Source organism: Rissa tridactyla, chromosome 9, assembly GCF_028500815.1.
Source record: "Rissa tridactyla isolate bRisTri1 chromosome 9, bRisTri1.patW.cur.20221130, whole genome shotgun sequence".
Lineage (NCBI taxonomy): Eukaryota > Metazoa > Chordata > Aves > Charadriiformes > Laridae > Rissa > Rissa tridactyla.
Genome location: NC_071474.1, coordinates 35,904,772 through 35,922,706, shown reverse-complemented (window position 1 = coordinate 35,922,706; position 17,935 = coordinate 35,904,772). Strand labels below are relative to the sequence as shown.

Here is a 17,935-nt window from a genome sequence, read left to right as displayed (position 1 = left end):
GGGGGGGAGGGGGGAGGGAGGGGGTGGGCGGACAGCGGGAATCCGCCCTCAGCGGGGGAGCGGGCCGCGCATGGGGAGCGGGCGGTGCCGGGCGGTGCCTGCCTGCGCGCCCCCCGCCCGCGCCCTCCCGCCGGCTACTCGCACTCACGCAGGCGGCCTCGGCGGCACCACGGCGAAAACATCACGTGACCCCGCGGAGGGGCGGGCGGGCGGCGGGGGCGGGCCCCGGCCGGTGGTGGGGCGGAGCCGGCGGGGCGAAGGGGGGCAGCGGGGAGCCGGCTGGAGTGGCGGCGGGAGGAGCCAATAGGAAACGGCGGTCAGTCCACAAGGAGCCAATCAGGTGGTGGAGGGCGGGCCTCGCGGCGTACCGTCCCGGGGAGGAGGGGCTATGGCGGATGGGCAGCGCGGCGAGCCAATGGAAGGCGGCGGCGGCCCCGGGCTGGCGGCGATGGGGCAGGGTGTTTCCTGTGCTGGAGAGGGGTGAGCGGGGAAGGAGGCGGGGCCGGCGCTGACTGGCGGAGAGGGATGAGCGGCCGGGGCGCCAGCGAATCCGCGCCGCACACACACCGCGGGGAAGGGGGGGAGACGGGGAGACGAGGGTGGGGGGCGGTGCGTGCTTGGCGGCGCGAGTAAAACGGAAGGCGGGGCCTTGGGGAGACGGGCGGGCCCGTTGGCCAATCGGCGGCAAAGTCCCGTCCGGTGAGAGCTGCCGGCTGACGTTGCGTTCGCCCGGCTGCCTTTGGGAAGAGCCGATTGGCCCGCGGGGAGGCTGGGCGGGGCCCGCCGAGCGCGCGGGGCGGTGGCGGCAGGGCGGGAGGGGTGAGCGGGCGCGCCCGGCGGCGCAGGGAGTAAACAACCTGGCGGCGCGCGGGCGGCCGTTGGAGTCGGGTGCCGCGTGACGCTTGTGGCGGTTCGGGGCTGGCCAGCCTCGGTTTGGGCACGTGAGCGGCCTGCGTCACCCCTGTGGGGCGGGTGACGTCATCACCGAGTGTTAGGTGGAAACACGACGGGTGAGGGGCCGTCGAGCCCCCCTCCCCGTCCAGCCGGGCCGCGGGCGCAGCGGCGGCCCTGACGCCATGTCTGGGGCGGGTGGAACCGCGCCGGGCCCTCGGCAGGACTCCGCCGCGCTGTCTTACGATGTTAATTAATTCCTTTGCCGGCGTCCTAATGGCGGGGTTTAATTGCGAGGGGAGCGCGGAGGTTCTGTGACCTATCCGCAGGCCTAGGTCGGGGGCAGCTCCCCTCACACCCGGCTCCGCGCAGGCCGTGCTGCCTTCGCGTGTTTAGTACGAGTGCTCCTGCCACAGGTACATTAAAGTTAGGGCTTTACGTATATCAGTTATATAAGTGTAAAAATAACCTTTGTTTCCATACTACAACTGCAAAGACTCAGTGGCTTTGTCCATGTGTCTTGTCCCCACCTCTCCCTTCTCCCTCAGCCAGGCAGGATGGACTCGGTTCGCGTTCAAGGTTGTTTTTTGTCAGCCTCACCGATGATTCATTATTGAGATGGCAGCTCTTGTCAATCCCTGACACCGACTTCCACCACCCACTTGTTAAATTTCTGGATAAATAGCTTGGTGTTTTCTTTCATTCTGCCCCTCAGATGTGGGAAAAGATATCTTGGAGTCTCCAGTAACTCCATTTGGAAGCTGGTACACCAAATCGTGTACTTGCGATATTGATTGTTAATGCCTTGTTATTTCTTTTTCCATTCTCTGTGTTTGCTGCCTGCTCTTCATGTGTTTAAACTGCAATCTTGTTTTGTGTTTTCACAGCATCCAACACAATATGTTCTTGTCCATGATTATAGTTCCTAAGTGTTACAGCAATACAGTGAATAAGTTGTAACTACAGAAATGTAGTTATATAAACACTAGGAAACTGAGATTAAGTTTAGTTTTTAAAGAAATTCAGACATGTTAGTATGAAAATACATAACCAAACACCCCAATAACGTCGATTCTGCCATGCAGTGCTATCCTGCAATAGCTATACAATTATATTGCATTATATTGTTGATAGTCCCTGGTAGAATTAAACTGGTTTTTGAAGATGTATTCCTTTTATTTTTCATTCTTTTCTATGTGGTCTGTTGGTTGGGTGGAGCTGAGATTGCTTGGGCATTTCCATACATAATTCGGATTTCTTTCTGTACTTTTACATGAAAATTTAAAGTGGTTTTAAAATTTTAAATATATTAAAAGCCTTGAAACTATAGAGCAAGGTGAACTGTGTTCATTGCATGCTTATTCCAGCTGGTTGCTGAAGGATACGTGTGGGAGGAAGAAAGGAAACAATTTGAAAGAAAGGGCTTGGGTTTTCTATTTTGTTTGTGTTTGTGTTTTTAGTCATCAGCCTCTAGGCTTGCTTGACAGTAGCTATGAATAAGCTGTCTCTGTATGTAAGAAGAAACATATCAGTGTTTTCTGGTCTCTTCTAAAGTCTTTTGCTATTACAATGTTTTTGCTAGGGAGTTGAGAAAGCAACGGCTGCATAAGTCAGTCATGTAGAATTTTGGGGTGGATGCGCCTGATCAGACCCACAGGTAGCCGCGAAGAACAGAGCTACTAAAAACTTAGTTTTCTGATGGGCCTTCTCTGGCTTAAAAAGAGTGCTTAGGCTTCCTGAAAACTTAAATTGTTCATGTTTTTCCATGTGACTATTAGGAAATACTTTCCCAAACTGCAAACTAATCTTTAATTTGCATATGCTTTCTCAGCTTTCATTAGTAGGAAGAATAACTCATTTGTTTTATCTCTCTTCAAAGAAATGTTGTTTAGAGTCTTTGATGCAATTATTTAATCAAAGTTATCAATTTTCTGTAGTAGTGATTTTTTTATTTTTGTAGCTCATACAAAATATGTAAGAATACCTTTTAGTATATGATATCCTTTCGTTAGTGAAATAATTGTCTAGGCATGGGATAGGATCTAATTTTACTATCTTTTATGTCACAAATTATTATAACTTCTACAAATTTTGTAGGTTTCTGTCTCACTGTTTCTCTGGCTACTAGTCTAGCACATAGACAATAGTTTACTCTGTAAAATCAGTGCCCCACTGTTATATAGAGTCAGTTTTATATTCTTCAGTTTTACTTATAGAAACCAACATAGCCTGAGTATTAAATACTTCCTTAACTGTGGTTGCATTGTCTTCCAGCAACTGTAAAGGGAAATCAAGATTCTCTCTTCATGTCTCTTGATCTTCACCAGACTTGAAGAACCTGTAGTTCTTAGAGCTGGAGGTATGTTTGCTTTGTGTTTCATTTATTTGCTCTTTCTACCCTACCAAGTGCCTGCATGAGGCAGGCACTGTAAAAGAACAGAAATTTGAAACCATTTCTTTCATTATAGTTTCCACAAGTGGCTATAATGTCTATAATATGAAGTAATTAAGTGATTGGTAGTTGTACTGTTGAGCCAAATGGAGGGCCATATATGTCATCAGCTGCAGAAGTGTTGAGGGACAAGTAATGGGTTCCTGTAGGTGTCCGTGAAATTCTACAAAGAGCAATATTATTAATTCAGTTAAGAGGTAGATGGTTTTGGACACAATGTCGCATGATCTATTGCTCATTTCTTCTAGTTTCACCAGCCAGTATTATGCCCATCCTCAGTTGCATCTACAGGAGTAATTACCCGATAAAAGACAAAAAAGAAATCAGTTTTGTTGAGTAGTAAAATACAATTCTAGTTCAGTCTTGCACATGACATGTTCATAAAAAGGAAAGGAACTCCAGATTACCTCCCTGTAATTTAGAAATTTAGAATAAAATCATCCCAGAAGTACTTAGCAACCAAAGGATGCTGAGTGAAAGGTAAGCTTCATAGTTTTTAATTTTATGTGTTAACACTGTTTCACTAATAATAAATTTGTATATACGTTTCTAACATTTTATTAACCGTTTTAACTTAGTTCACAAAACAAATTAATGTAATTCTTCATAATGTATATTTGTGGCCCAAAGTCTTCCCCTAGAAGTCTCATTTTTATCTTTACATCTCTAAAGTAGCCTGCACTCTTTAACTTTTTAGTGGTTCTGTTCTCAGGATGGACATACTGTGACTTTTACAGGAGGCAAAGTTAGCTCATGAAAACAAATAGAGTAGCGGTTTTAAATGAATCAGTTATAGCTAGGTTATTCTGCAAACAGGGAAACTTCCCCGTTTGTAGTATGTCAGTGCAATGAGAAAATGAAATGATTGGGATGTTTCTTAGTCAAGATCTAGAGGACAAAAATGCCTTCTCTTTAAGGCACAGATCAGGAATTCTGAGCCATTGCTTCAGTTTGCGGCAGGTTTGCCCTACATCCTTGGGCAAATCTCTCTGTCTATCTTGTTCTTCATTTCCTTAGTCATTAAATGGAAGTAATAATTCTTTCCTTTCTCAAAAGAGTGGTTTTGGAGATAAAATCTGTTAATGACTGAGAACCTCAGGTATTATGGTATCAAGAGTTATATAAAAATCATTGTAAAAGCCAACCTGAGGGCTTTCTTTTTCCCTACGTCCACTGTGTGTCAAGAGTCCCCTAAATGTGCATTTTCCAGGCGTGAGCTACATGATGTCTTATTTATCTCATCCAGACCTTCCTTGCTGTTGAAATAACATACCAGAACCTTCACAGCATTTATTGTGATGCTCATTTATGAAAATGTATAGATTTGAATTGAAGATTTTTAGGCACAAAGATTAAAGGCAGACATATTAAAGAGCTGCCCAGTTTAATTTAGAGGGAGCTGTGGGTGCTGGGCACCTCTCTGATAATGAAGATCTGGTTGTTTACTTGTTCCATTATACTCCTTTCACCATCTATCTAATCCTATCACATAATTGTGTACAGAAAATACTCAGACGCTTGGTTTCTTTACTGCTTTGTATAATTGGGGATAGTGTCACCATGCAGGGAAAAGAACCACAGAATGCTGGTTTTCAAAGGCATATGCTCAAGTTTGCAAAACATTTTCTCACTGGATCAGGAATGAATAGTAAGATTATTCTGCCTATTTCTTTTCCTGTTTATGAATAGTTGCTATTTGGGTTATATAGCGATGATAGCTTTGGGATTATGTGAAATATTATGCAGTTGCATATTTCACTTTAGTGAAAGAAACATAAATGTGCCCTTTTGGAATACACAGGTTTTGGCCTTATGTCCAGGTTAGTAAGAGATACGGAAACTACTAAAGCAACCAGACTTTAGTAAAGATACCCGTTTATATAACTGAAAATAAAAAGTGGTATAATTAGTGTCAGTTTTCAAGTATTAATCGTAATGAGCAGACAGGACTGTTTTCATAAAGGAAAAGCATCCTTTCCCCAAATTGAATGCAAATTAACCTTTCCTATTACCTTCTTTGCTAGTATATCATATCTACTGAAAAGGTGTTACATATTGATTAGCCAGCATGTCTTTAATTCTTTGATTTTAAAAAATTATTCTATTTAAAAAATGGAAGTTACAGTAAAAACCCTCTAGACAGTTTATAAATGAGAAATTTCAGCTTTATGCTAGATATAGCTTCTGCAATTATTATCTCCATCCTCACTTGTAAAAATGCCTTAGGTTAAAAAAAAATAATTTATTTGCCTTTCATTTTTTGACTTGGGAAGTTGCAAGTAATTTGTGTCTTCCTTTCCTGATGGAGGTTTCTTTAGCAGTAAAGGCAGCAAATAGAAGTTTGCAAACCGCATTTGTGTGTTTGAAGTACTGGCTTTTTCTGATGACAGTTTCAGTCTGAGAGTCAATACTTGAATACCAGTGGAGGTCAGATTGTTTTTAACCTGAATTTCTCCAGCAATACCTGTCTCAGGGAATGAGTGTGCATTTACTTGTCTTAACCACAGCCATGCTTAATGAACTGATTATTGCTTAGGCAGTTTTATGTGGTGTGATTTTCATTTAGCTTCTATATTTTCTTTTATTGTCTAATTGACAGAAATTGTCTTTTCTTTTTGGTATAAGAGAGAAAGAACTCTATCTCATCTGTACAGCGAGATGTATTGAATTTTTCATCTAGTCATGGTCAACATGGTCCTCTGGACCCGCTCCAGCAGGTCCAGGATCCTGCCATGGCGTGGACTTGACTCCATGCACTTCTCTCCTTTAAGCTACTGCCTTCTGCCTGGTCGGGGGAGGATGCAGGATCCTGGAGCTGTTGGAGCGGGTCTAGAGGAGGCCACGAAGATGATCCAGGGGCTGGAGCACCTCTGCTATGGAGACAGGCTGAGAGAGCTGGGGTTGTTCAGCCTGGAGAAGAGAAGGCTCTGGCGAGAACTTGGAGCCCCTTCCAGTACCTAAAGAGGCTACAGGGAAGATGGGGAGGGATTCTGGATCAGGGAGGGTAGTGATAGGACAAGGGGTAACGGTTTTAAACTGAAAGAGGGGAAATTTAGATAAGGTATTAGAAGAAATTCTTTACCCTGAGGGTGGTGAGGCACTGGCCCAGGTTGCCCAGAGAAGCTGTGGCTGCCCCATCCCTGGAGGTGTTCAAGGCCAGGCTGGATGGGGCTTTGAGAGACCTGGTCTAGTGGGAGATGTCCCTGCCCAGGGCAGGGGGGCTGGAACTGGATGATCTTTAAGGTCCCTTCCAACCCAGACCACTCTATGATTCTGTGATACCCTTGATCTTGGGTTTTTCTGGTGGCTGTTCCCATTTCGGTCTCAGGGAGGGCAGGGCATGGTTCCACCAGTCTTTCTCATATTCCCTGATGCTCCTTAACCTGTCTGCTTCCTCCCGTAGCTCTGCCATGAGGCTGAGCAGATCGTGCCCTTGGTGACACCTCAAATGACTGTTCCCACTGCCGCCATCGCTCACCAGCGACGGGCTCTGGCACGGAGACCTGGGCGGCTGCGTGTTGTTGTGGGAGCTTGCTCTGGGTTGCCACGTCCATTCTGCCGAGTGCAGAGGACACGGACACCACGGCCGAGCTCCTGCTGGGAGGGCGATGGCCGCCGGACGGACCCACGTCCTGAGCTGGCGGGGTGACAAGGCCCTTCCCGACTGCGCCGCCGCCGGGCTCCGGGCGCAGCGCCCACCGCGGTACTGGGCGCGGGGGGGGCGAAGGGGGCGGTTGCTGTGGCAACGCCCAGGCCTCAGCCACTCTCGCGAGAGCGGTCGCGGGGGTCCCGCCGCCCTGGCGCTGCCGCCTCGGGAGCCCCGTCAGGCCCGCCGCGGGTCGGGGGGGCGGGATTTCTGTACGCTTTAGGTAACTGACGTCTCGGCTTCCCATACGTGCGATGGATATATCTTCTATATAGATATGTAGTTATCTTAAATGTGTGGCAGGACAGGATAGACATTTTAGAAAACACCGATACTAAGTATGCTGTTTTACCGTTCAAAGTCATTAGCAGTGGGTGGTTGCTTTTTTTGTCAATATGAAATATACTAGTCTTGTTTACTGACTGCAAAGTGAAGTAATGCTCAGTAGAACATAACGTGTGTGGTGCCCCTCGGAAAGCCCATGCTTACAAACTCCTTGATGCGCTTCAAAATGCAGGGTGAGGTGGAATCTTCGCTTGTAGTTCCCAGTTCGGGACAAAATGCAGCCTTCACAGTTGGGAAGGGGCTGGAGAAGAAGCAGTGACTCAGACACAGTTCTCTGAATCATATTTCCCCTGAGTTTTGCCCAAGTGGGGAGTGAGCTACCAGCCCTCTGCCAGGCAAAGCGCGTTCCCTCTCCAGTCAGCTCCCTTCGCTGGCAGAAAACGGAGCAAAATGACGATCGTGTTTCCTTCCGACCCAATTTCCCCCAGCTTCCCCGCTTGCTCATGGAAGGAACTAAAGTCTTGTCAAGGTTTGCTCATTAATACAGTGCCCTTAGTACAGCTTTCTGGAAGGATGGCGTGATGAGACAGTAGAATGCAAGAACACCCTACAACTTCCACACAGAACTTGGTGACCAGTTGCCCAGCGTATTAAGTATGTTTTACTGCTCATGTGTAGGTAGGTGGGACACTGTACTTGCTTGTCAGGTCTGAAACTAACACTTGTTCTTTGGGCACTCAATGTTTCATCCTATAGGAAGCAAAATTGTCACAGTGAGAGAATATATCAGCAACACCTACATGGCTTGCAAAGTACCGTTTAAGTTTGATTCCAGGCAGATTTGGCAAGGCTAATAATCACCTGGTAAAATATGATTAAACAAATCCAAGTTCTTGGTAAACATTTTCAAAAAATGAGTTGTACTCACATGCAAACCAACAAAAATAAATATTTCCTCTGTGTTAAATTTAAAAATTTAAGAATAGCATAAGCAAATGATCAGCTGATCAGCTAATTAAGCTCTGCAATGACTTTTAACAGATTCAGTCAGCAAATTTTACAGATGAACAGTGATTTACCTGTAAATAGTTGAGATTCAAGTATTCATTTGTTAGTATTAGATCAGCTAGCAATGTAAAGGTCCGTTGTTCTTTATGGTTAAAGAGGTTAATGATTCTGGTAACCTACTAGGAATCAAGCATTTAGAATTCCTAATTTGGTAGCAACAGTAATTCTATGTGAAGCCTGCCAGTGAATAGTGTTTATTTTCTTTCCTGATTTATAAAGTAGGAAAATCTCAAATTGATTGGATAGCGTATGTCGAAATTGGTCATTTCAATGTTACACATCTATACTTTTATAGTGAAATGGTAAGAAAATTTTAGCTGACCTATGTAGTCAAGGGACAAATAATGCACCTATCAGTACTGGAGGAAATGCATGAGGAAATATCAATTTGTTGAGTTTAGCCTCTAGGACTGCTTGAGTAAGCAGCTGCTCACCAAAACAAATATAGATTGTGCAATCTAATTTTAAGGCTGTAACTTGGAATTCCATTCTGTATGATCCTTACACCTACATTTATTCTTCAGAAAGAGCTTTCACAGATTCACAAGAGTTTTCACAACAACTAAAAAGGTTTACAAAACAAAATAGTTTATAATAAAGCCAGGAAAAAAAATTATGTTGCAATAAATTGAAACATCAGGAGATTTGCTCTGTCTCCTGATACACAATTGTCAGGGCTGTTGTGTTATTCTTGTTAATCTTTTATGCTTGCCAAGCTTTACTTTCCATCACTTCATAAAAAATTAAGAATAGACTGAGTAATAAATGATCATAATTATAAAAATTATGATGTGCTTGTGTTTTTTTAGGAATCTAACAGTCATTCTGAAAGATATCTTTGCCCTTATGGTGGGTAAACCTGATCTAGGCTGTCTCTATGACTGGCATACCATGTGGCCAGTGAGCAAGTCTTAGTCTGCTTCCATGGGATTATTCACAGTTTTATGGAGTTCTGAGAAGAGCCATTATCTATAGTGCCTTTTTAGGTAATTGTGACATCACTTACAGGATTTGTTTTATATTGTACTTATTTTTAATACATCAGTATAGATTAACTCAACACTTCTTGGTACTGGTGCATCTCAGAGAATAGGGTTATTTTCCCATATGCCCATGGTTTGATGTGAGTGAGAGTAGGGGAGAGGAAAGAGTGTGTGTAAATATGTTGTATCAGTGCAAAATCAATCACTTAATTGAAGAGAAGCCTTTCAGAGCTTCTCTTACTACTGTGCTTTCAGTAATAGAATATTCTGTTACTTAGTACTGTTGGCAGTTCAGTGTTATTTCTGTGTGTTTGTACAATATGCAGCATAATGACCTCTGCCACAATATGAAGAATAAATAATAATACAGGGGCAGCGGGTCTCTACATTACATTTCATACTAAATTAGAACAGACTTACCTCTGTTTTCATAAAGGCATTTGATATATTTTGAAATAAAGTACTACTTCATTTTTTTTAATAAAAACTTCTCCAAAGTTTCTATCCTAAAACTCTTGAACATAAAATGTACAGCGTATGTATTTTTCATAGCAATGTATTTCTCATCTACAGACAGTTTATAAAGGAATAGTCTTAAGAAGATTTCAAATTCTTGCCTAACATTCTGCTGTTGCTTCTTAAATCAGATTCTAAAGTGTTCATGTTCCAAATCTGAATTATTTTTTGACCTTGCAAAGTGAACCTGGCATTGGATGCTAATCCCTTGAACGTAAAAGCATTGTATGATGTAACGAAACTGTATTTCATACAGTCTTACAAATAAATTATGTCCCAAATAAGTTTATAGAATTCATTACTATTTTTGTTTGTCATATAGATAGGTAGTTACAGAACAAAATCAAGGGTACACGTGTAAATGACATAAATAAATTTAAAGAATGAACAAGTGAAACAGATAATACCCCTATGTTTATTCTCACTTACATATTTAAATGGCTATTGTTAGTTTGATAGTAAGTAGCTAATAGATTTTCAATAAGTCACAATATAAGCAGGTGGTAGGGAAGCAGGCAGAAAAAGTCGTATTTGATGTGATTCCTTCATACAGTGATTACGCATTTGAGGGGTGTTGGCCATAATGCTTTCTCTAGAAAATAAATGAAATAAAAATAAATACCCACAATATTTCTCTGGAAAATAATTTAGTGACATTAATATTTTAGTTTGAATCAAGACATGAATGTTTGCTTGTTGTTTAATATGCTATGATTAGAAGGCATGCTAAAGCCTTCTGAATGCCTAGGTAAAACAGCAGGATGTGTCATATGTCTGAAGAAAAGAAAACAAGTAAGGAGGGCCATTATGAAAAGGTTACTAACATCCTGTTAGGAGAGGGGAGCAAATACAGGCCTCCTACAGGTGGAAATAACTCAAAGTGACCTTAGAGCAACACTAATTTGTCATAACTGACAAGTGGATCAGGTCATCTTCCTTCTCTCTCTTTCTGTAAAGTTCACTACTTTTAGCCTTCAGGTTATTTTTACGTGCTTCTCTGTGGACCCACACAAAAGCATTAATAAAGCCATGTGAGTCAGAGAAATCGGACAGTTTCTTCTAAGTTGTCTCTTGTCGTTTTTTTTTCTCCAAAAAGCATCAGGATGATATTGTTGGCTAGAGAGACAATTTGGGTTAGTGTATTTTTCTATTGAGTTTATAGAGTTTACATCTATGGACAATAGTAATACACTTAATTTTCACACTCTATGTTGCAAATACACTGAGTTTTGACTTACAGTGTAAGTGGTGCGAATTGTATTTAGATGAAATGTAGTGTACAGACTAAAGAACATACTACGTCAACTCCAGTCATTATAAAATTAAAAATATGGATTCACACACACATGTGCATTCACATATATATATATAGAATATATATGCATGCACACTACAAATATACATGCACTCAGTAAAAGAAAAGATATAGCCCAGACAGTCAATAAAAAACAAGTCTGAACAAGTGGGTCAGTTCAGAATCATGGTAAACTTAGAATCACTGTGTACAGTCAAGTAAAGCAGCTGGCCTAATTGCGTAAACCTAGTTCTCAGTTTTGCTGAGATTAAAAGCAGAAGAAATATTTCCAATGACTGCAATGACAAAAAATAAAGTAAACCTTTTGGTGTCTAAATTTTTAATCTGTGAAATAGTTAATGAATTAAGAGCACAGCTCAAACGATTGTTTAGTATACACAGAGTTTAGTAAACTCAGGCTGCTGACCCTAAAGTTTTTCCTTGGCTAAGGGAAAAAATTTAAATCAACATTCACACTGTTACAATTTCTTCCATTCTAAAACCCAGTTCTTATTTGGGGATAAGAGTGAAGGTAGGCCTGGTCAATTATTTGCTCAGATGTACAGAGACTGCTTTTCTTCCAGAAATTTGCACTAAAGTTACCTGCACCATTTGAAGATGTATCCAGGTACTCTATGTGCAACAATTTGAAGCTGACTCAGAGCAGCTCAGTGCAAAAAAACAAAGTGACTAATCTCTTTGTAGAACTGAGGCTTTGCAACTTTGCTCTGAGTCATCATGACAACTCAAAGTGCCTAGACTTAGTACAGAAATAAACAGATTTAAACAGAGCGCTCGCTTTCAAAACAAACATTACTGCTGGTCCTTCTGTCAGAATGACCTTGGTAACGCTATTTAACATCAAAGTGTTGCTGATATGCAGGGTAGTTTAAAATCTCTAGAAGACTATTGAAGTGGAATCTGAGAAGTTAAGGGGAAACGTGGAAAGAAAGAATGAAAGAAGGAAGGCAAAAATATTTTCTTACCATTAAGAACGCCACACATAAAGAGAGTGGGAGCAGTCAGATTGGAACTGAAGAATAAAATTGGAATTGATGGCATTAGGATTTGTAGGGCAGAGGTAAGGGAGATCTTTAATAGTTTGCCTGTTCTTGACATATTGTAGCCACCCTTAATTAGTCCTTCACATTCTAAGATCAAATAAATAACTAAGTAGTAACATTAATCTTGCTTCATTCAGCAAATCTCTCTCTCTGTGTTAAAAATTTATGGTCCTCTATGCTGCTATCTAAAGGGTAAATATTAGTACAAGTTGAGTTGGAATCTCTTCTGAAATGGGTGAGTGGTGGTTTCTGCCACCTCCAAGTTAGGGGAGCAGATCTTTCTTTCAGTGCTACTAGTGCAAATTTGGAGAAGCAGACCTGAATTTAATGATCTGCAAAATAAATATGGAAATAATGAGTTACTCCTGATTTGCTCTTGTGTAAGTAAGAGTAGTATTCGGCCCTATATATTTATTTCAAGATCATAAAATATATTATAACCATTTTGAAATCTGTACTAGAATGGGCCAAGTTTTTATGCCTGCAGTCCAAGATAGCCGGCCACGATCCAGCTCTGACTCAGAAGCGTTAATTCTGTGGTGTCGCAGAGCTTAGAAACCCTCCGTGGCATCCAAAAGCCATACAGGTACGTTAGCATGAGAGTGTGCTCAGATTAAGTCCAACCATTCAACAAGGTTGGGTTGCCTGTGCACATTTTTTGTCCAGCGTTGGTTTACCTCAGCGTAACATAGCAGCAGCGTGAGTTCAGGTCTGCCAGTGTGGCTGTTTAGTAATACCCAATATCCACATGCAAGGCATCTTCACTAGGGAACAAGTATTCCAGAACAGAAAAGAAACTTAATATAGAACTTATAAATTATGGGTATCTAGATTAATAGATCTAGTCATAAGATAATCAGTGGTAGCATTGAGTATATTATAGGGCTTGAGGTAATAATTTGGTTTATTACACATATAGTGCTACATCTCTGTAATTAAAATATATATATTTAGGTAATGAAAAATATTTTTATAGAAAAGTTATCTCATTTAGTGTCTCATTTTATATAGATTGCAATTGCTGCAATAGTGAAAGAAGTAAATAAATCTGACAAAACTCCAGAAATGAGCAATGCCGAATGTCCTGTTCTCTGAGTCACAAAATTAGCAAGAGGTAACACGTTAATCACTTTAACGTTAAGAAAGCTAATAAGCACGTTAGTTTAAATGCTTTTGTGCTTGAGGTGGGATCATGTAATATCTCAGAAAGTTGGGCCTGGTCTGTACTTGAATGGGAGATGTGTAAGAAAAATTCATCGTATTACGAGAAAGGATGTCAGTGGTTTAATAGGTTTCATCATTACAGCTGAGTCAGTACTGAAGTTGTGCCTGCTACCGTGTTAAGGAAACATTCTACTGTTAGAATTGGATCCCAGATGCATTCAGTGGTAAGGCTTAAATTTAGACCCACGATCTGTGGCATTACATTGAGGCAATCTTTTTGTCTTGAATTTACATCAGAATCCTCATGAAAACAATAGCAAATGTGCAAAGTTTGTCAATGGGATATAGTATTAAAGTAATATAAATATATATTAGTTATTATTACTAATTGCTCAATACCTCTTCTTTTGTCTTCAGCATGAGTCAGGAGGAGGAGATGGTCATCATTTCAGTTTCTCTGTCTTATTTCTTTGTGGCTCCCAAATTTTTTACTTGTAAAAATATTCAGAAGACGATTGATGAACGGAAAATTTAAAAAATTAAGTAAATGTTCATTGTATCATATATACAATACAAATATAAAACCTATAAATAACGTCTCAAATGAAGTAAAAATTTGTAATTTTAGAAAACTGAGATGGGAAGATAAAGGTAAAAGGACAAAATCTATTAATGGCAGGGCTGAAGAAAATTTGATGGCATTTGAATAGAATCAATCCAAAAATTGTTTGAAGTCTGTTAGTACATGGGGGATAGTACATGGGTTAATAATAATGCAAGAAAGATGGACCTTTTCATGGAGAGTATAGTCATTGCACTTCTAGAATTGTGTTCTTTCTGAAATAAAATTTGCTCCAACTCTGAGAATTAGAATGTGATGTAAAATTCACCTTTGTTTATACACAATTTCAGAACCACGCTGTAGTCCATAAATTATTATTGTTTTTATTAGATTGAATTTGATTTTTCTTGTTTTTCCAAAGCTTCTTTGAAATCCAGAGGATTTAATTTCTATTGATGGTTACCTCCATCACTGATGTAGCTATAAACCTAATCTTTCAAACAAAAAAAGACAGAGACAAATTTGGGACATAAATCTTCAAGTAACATTGAGATTGCTGAAGATAAAAGGGAAAGTAACTTCCTGAAACTTTGGAAAATAAAAATTGCAGGGAAATTTTCAATATAAAATCTGCTCCTCTATTCCTGTTTATTTTGCTCTTTTTGATTAAGTCAAAACCTCTTTATCTTATGCATCCATCCTGTTCGTACTCAGTTGAGAAACATATCCTCCGCTGTTTCGTCACATTTCTCTATCTTGAACTATCATTCACTTCATAGGAAATCAAGGCAGATTCCTGAAAGAAAAGGTCATTAATACTTCTTTAAAGATAATACTGTTTACATGCTCTACACAGTGTTTGCTGTGTTTTCTGCTGTATTTCCGGTTGATGTGAGTAACTCAAAAGACTATGCACGTAACAGTGTATAATATAATTAACCATTTCCGGACTTGTTATATTTTTACGCCTTTCTAGTTGTTAGTGGGATAATAAAGACACTTTTTCAGTCATTGCCAGAGCAAATGCCTTATTACTGGATCCAAGAGACATTCTGCCATCCCAGTGTTTCTAGGTCTAAAAAGCACTCACCTCAGAGGAATTTAATCTTTTAATTATACAAGACTCGGAATGCCTGTGAGCTGGCAAAGCCGCTACCTCCGGAAATTAACCATGTTTATGACCCAGTGTTACACTTCTTAATAGAAGAGCCAAAAGAGACTACAATTTATAGTTACAAGGTCTGCAAACTAGTTTGTTTATATGTGGCAATAAGATTTAAATGTCATTAATGAAGTTAATTAACATTATTATTGATCATAAATCTGAAGATTTAAAAAACAGAACAGTGTTTCATAATATCTTTTGGGAACAGTATGACAAATACATCTGCAATCAGGTTTCATTTCCTGACTCCTTAGGTGCTTTCTGGAAAGGTAGTGTAATATAACATTTATAATGGGTTGTTGGATTACATTCAGACTTAAATCACTTAAACTGTCTTTGCTTGTGCATACTTATGTGGCAAAAGAAAAACTGTTTTTAGAGAGGTTTTGATTTGTTTCCAAATTTCTGGAGTGAAGGAAGTTGCTATATAGTAGGAGAAATGTTACCCTGACTGGGTGGGGTTTATTCGTAGAAAATCTTACTACTTCTATTTCATGGGAGAGCTGACAGAGCTTAGTTTTCAAATGAATACCAGATAATATTCTGCAACAACATCATGTCATCGGGATATTTTTAAAATAATTATGTGTTAAAGTAATAAATAAGTACAGATAACAAAGATTACTGAAGGCTGCTCACGTTTGCATGGGCAAAGCTAAAATATGTGATTAGTTGTATTCATTCTCAAACTTCTTGTAAGCAAGTATTACATTTCTTAGGTAAACATGCTTGATTTTTTTATCCAATTGTAAATTAAAATTCATATTTTTGCTATTCACACAGTTAATAAAATACTCTTCTTGTTGTGTTTACAGTCCATTATGAAAATATATCCACTAGAGCTGCTGCTGAGTGAACTGACCCTGAATGGCACAGCACTGCTATTTTGGGAGTGGGTGCAGCCTAAAATGGGAGGCTAGGGTGGAGTCATGTGCTTGTGTGTGTTAATTTTCCTTCTGCAAGCTATGGAAGGAGAATTCTATCTTCCAGTTTTAAGAGCAAAAAGAGGGGCAAAGTTGTGTTTTCACTGCAAAAAAATTACTTACAGTATGTCAGAGAATATAAGTGTACTTCATTTCTCTTTCTCTGAGACTAATTCTGCTCTTAGCTGCATAATAAATCTAGAGCAGCTTCATAGAAAGACCACTTAATAAAGAAAGGTTTTACAATTTACATTTATACTGTTACAGTTTTTCTATCTTCAAATTTGGTGCTTCTGTCAGTTTCTCACCTGCCTTATCTCTGAATGTTGGTGCCTTCACGCAGATGCAATACTGTATGCTTTTGCTAGGATTATATTTGCAACATGATTTCCTGATTAGTGTTACAGGAAATATTTCTGAATATTGTTTGACAAGCTACAACTGGTTAGGATGTCAAAGAGTTGAAAGTTGGTGATGTCTAAAGTTGCTTTCTAAAACTCAGATATAAATCTGCTCAAAACTGAAGAACAGGTGACAAAGACTAACTTTTTGTTTCCAAATACAGTAGGGAAAGCCTACCCTCTGATAAGAACCATGTTTTTCACTAGCATCTTCTAAAAGTTTTTACACCCATGGGTGTTTATTTGCAGTCTGAATTTGCTTGTCTAAATTCTCATGTAAAAATCAGCGCACTTTATTTCCATAGCTGTTGATAAATTTTGGGGTTTGCTATTAAATCTATAGAATGCTAAAATAATTGGTTATGTATATCTGTATAAATTGAAATGTTTGTGCATATGTAACAATCAATGCATGAAAAATATTAAGATGAAATTACTGAAAATAACATTTTTAAGATGACTTAGATATTCAGAATTATAAAAAGGAAAGATAGTGGAGTTTTTGCTAAGTGGCCTTCATTTTTCTGTGTTCCCATGTGTTTAGGATTTCATTTGAAGGGTATAAAGGGTGCTAGAGCCTGCCTATTCAAGCAGAAGCAAGTAAGAGTGACAAAGATTTAATACATTTCTCTAAATTTTAAAGCACCTAAAAGATCTGTTCTTCTGGATTGCCAGAAAGGGCAAGAATTTGGCCCTTTGGTGGTGTCTTTAATGAGAGAGACTCCTCTTGTGCACATTACTTGACCAAAAGGTGCTATAGTGCACTGTTGAGTCAACACAACTGTTCTGGCTTGTTTTTTAAATATTTGCAGGGAGTTCACAGATGATTAGGTGACAACCAAGAAGGAGATTCTAGAAATTTATTGTTTGAGAGAATCCTAAGCTTTTGACTCACACACAAGAACAAGGTTTTATAAGAATGACAGAGGGGCACTGAGTTCATGAGTCAATATATTGGGCTGGAATGCAGCCAGCTGTAGTCACGGAACAACAGTAGTGCACTTCAGAAGTTGACTGCTTTCTGTGATTTTGTAAAATATTTCAGAATTTGCAAAAGCAATTGAATCTAGAAGCACAATTTCTTTAAAAAAAAAAAGAGAGGGTGTGTATAATTTTTTTAATCACTAAAAACTGGACATTTACACCAAGGCAGCTCTTGTGTAACATTATGTGTATCTGCACGTGACCCATCTCCTCTAGCTGTATAATGTAGAGATAAAGCCATAAGAAAGACGCTCCAGTGAAGGGAAATCACAACAACTATTACAGGTTATATTGCTTCACAGTTGAACAGAGCTGAGTGAGTATGTAGCTCACTCCCAAAACAGTCTAGAAGAACCTTTAGCAGACTATTTGAAATACCTACATTTTGTTGCCAATCCGGTGATGTAGGTTTGATATGGAGCCACACTCAAACTGTTCACAAGTCACATGTGACTCAAGAGCTAAATATATATGGTGATAATTATATTTTACAAACCATCAATGCTCGTTACTGTAATAGATTAGAGCAAAAGGCAA

The 17,935-nt window shown here is 39.9% G+C and overlaps 1 protein-coding gene across 4 annotated transcripts in view; it reads left to right on the top strand.

Annotated features, from left to right (window-relative positions):
* The first annotated feature begins 906 nt into the window (after positions 1-906).
* Positions 907-17,935, top strand: part of NXT2 (nuclear transport factor 2 like export factor 2) — a 72,386-nt gene continuing 55,357 nt past the window's right edge. For 3 of the 4 annotated variants that reach the window (XM_054214239.1, XM_054214240.1, XM_054214237.1), the window contains exons 1-2: positions 909-1,307; positions 3,166-3,250. The gene's annotated coding sequence lies outside the window, so the exon portion shown is untranslated. Of the gene's footprint in view, positions 1,308-3,165; positions 3,251-17,935 lie in introns of all 4 variants that reach the window. The other variant, XM_054214241.1, reaches the window with a different exon arrangement.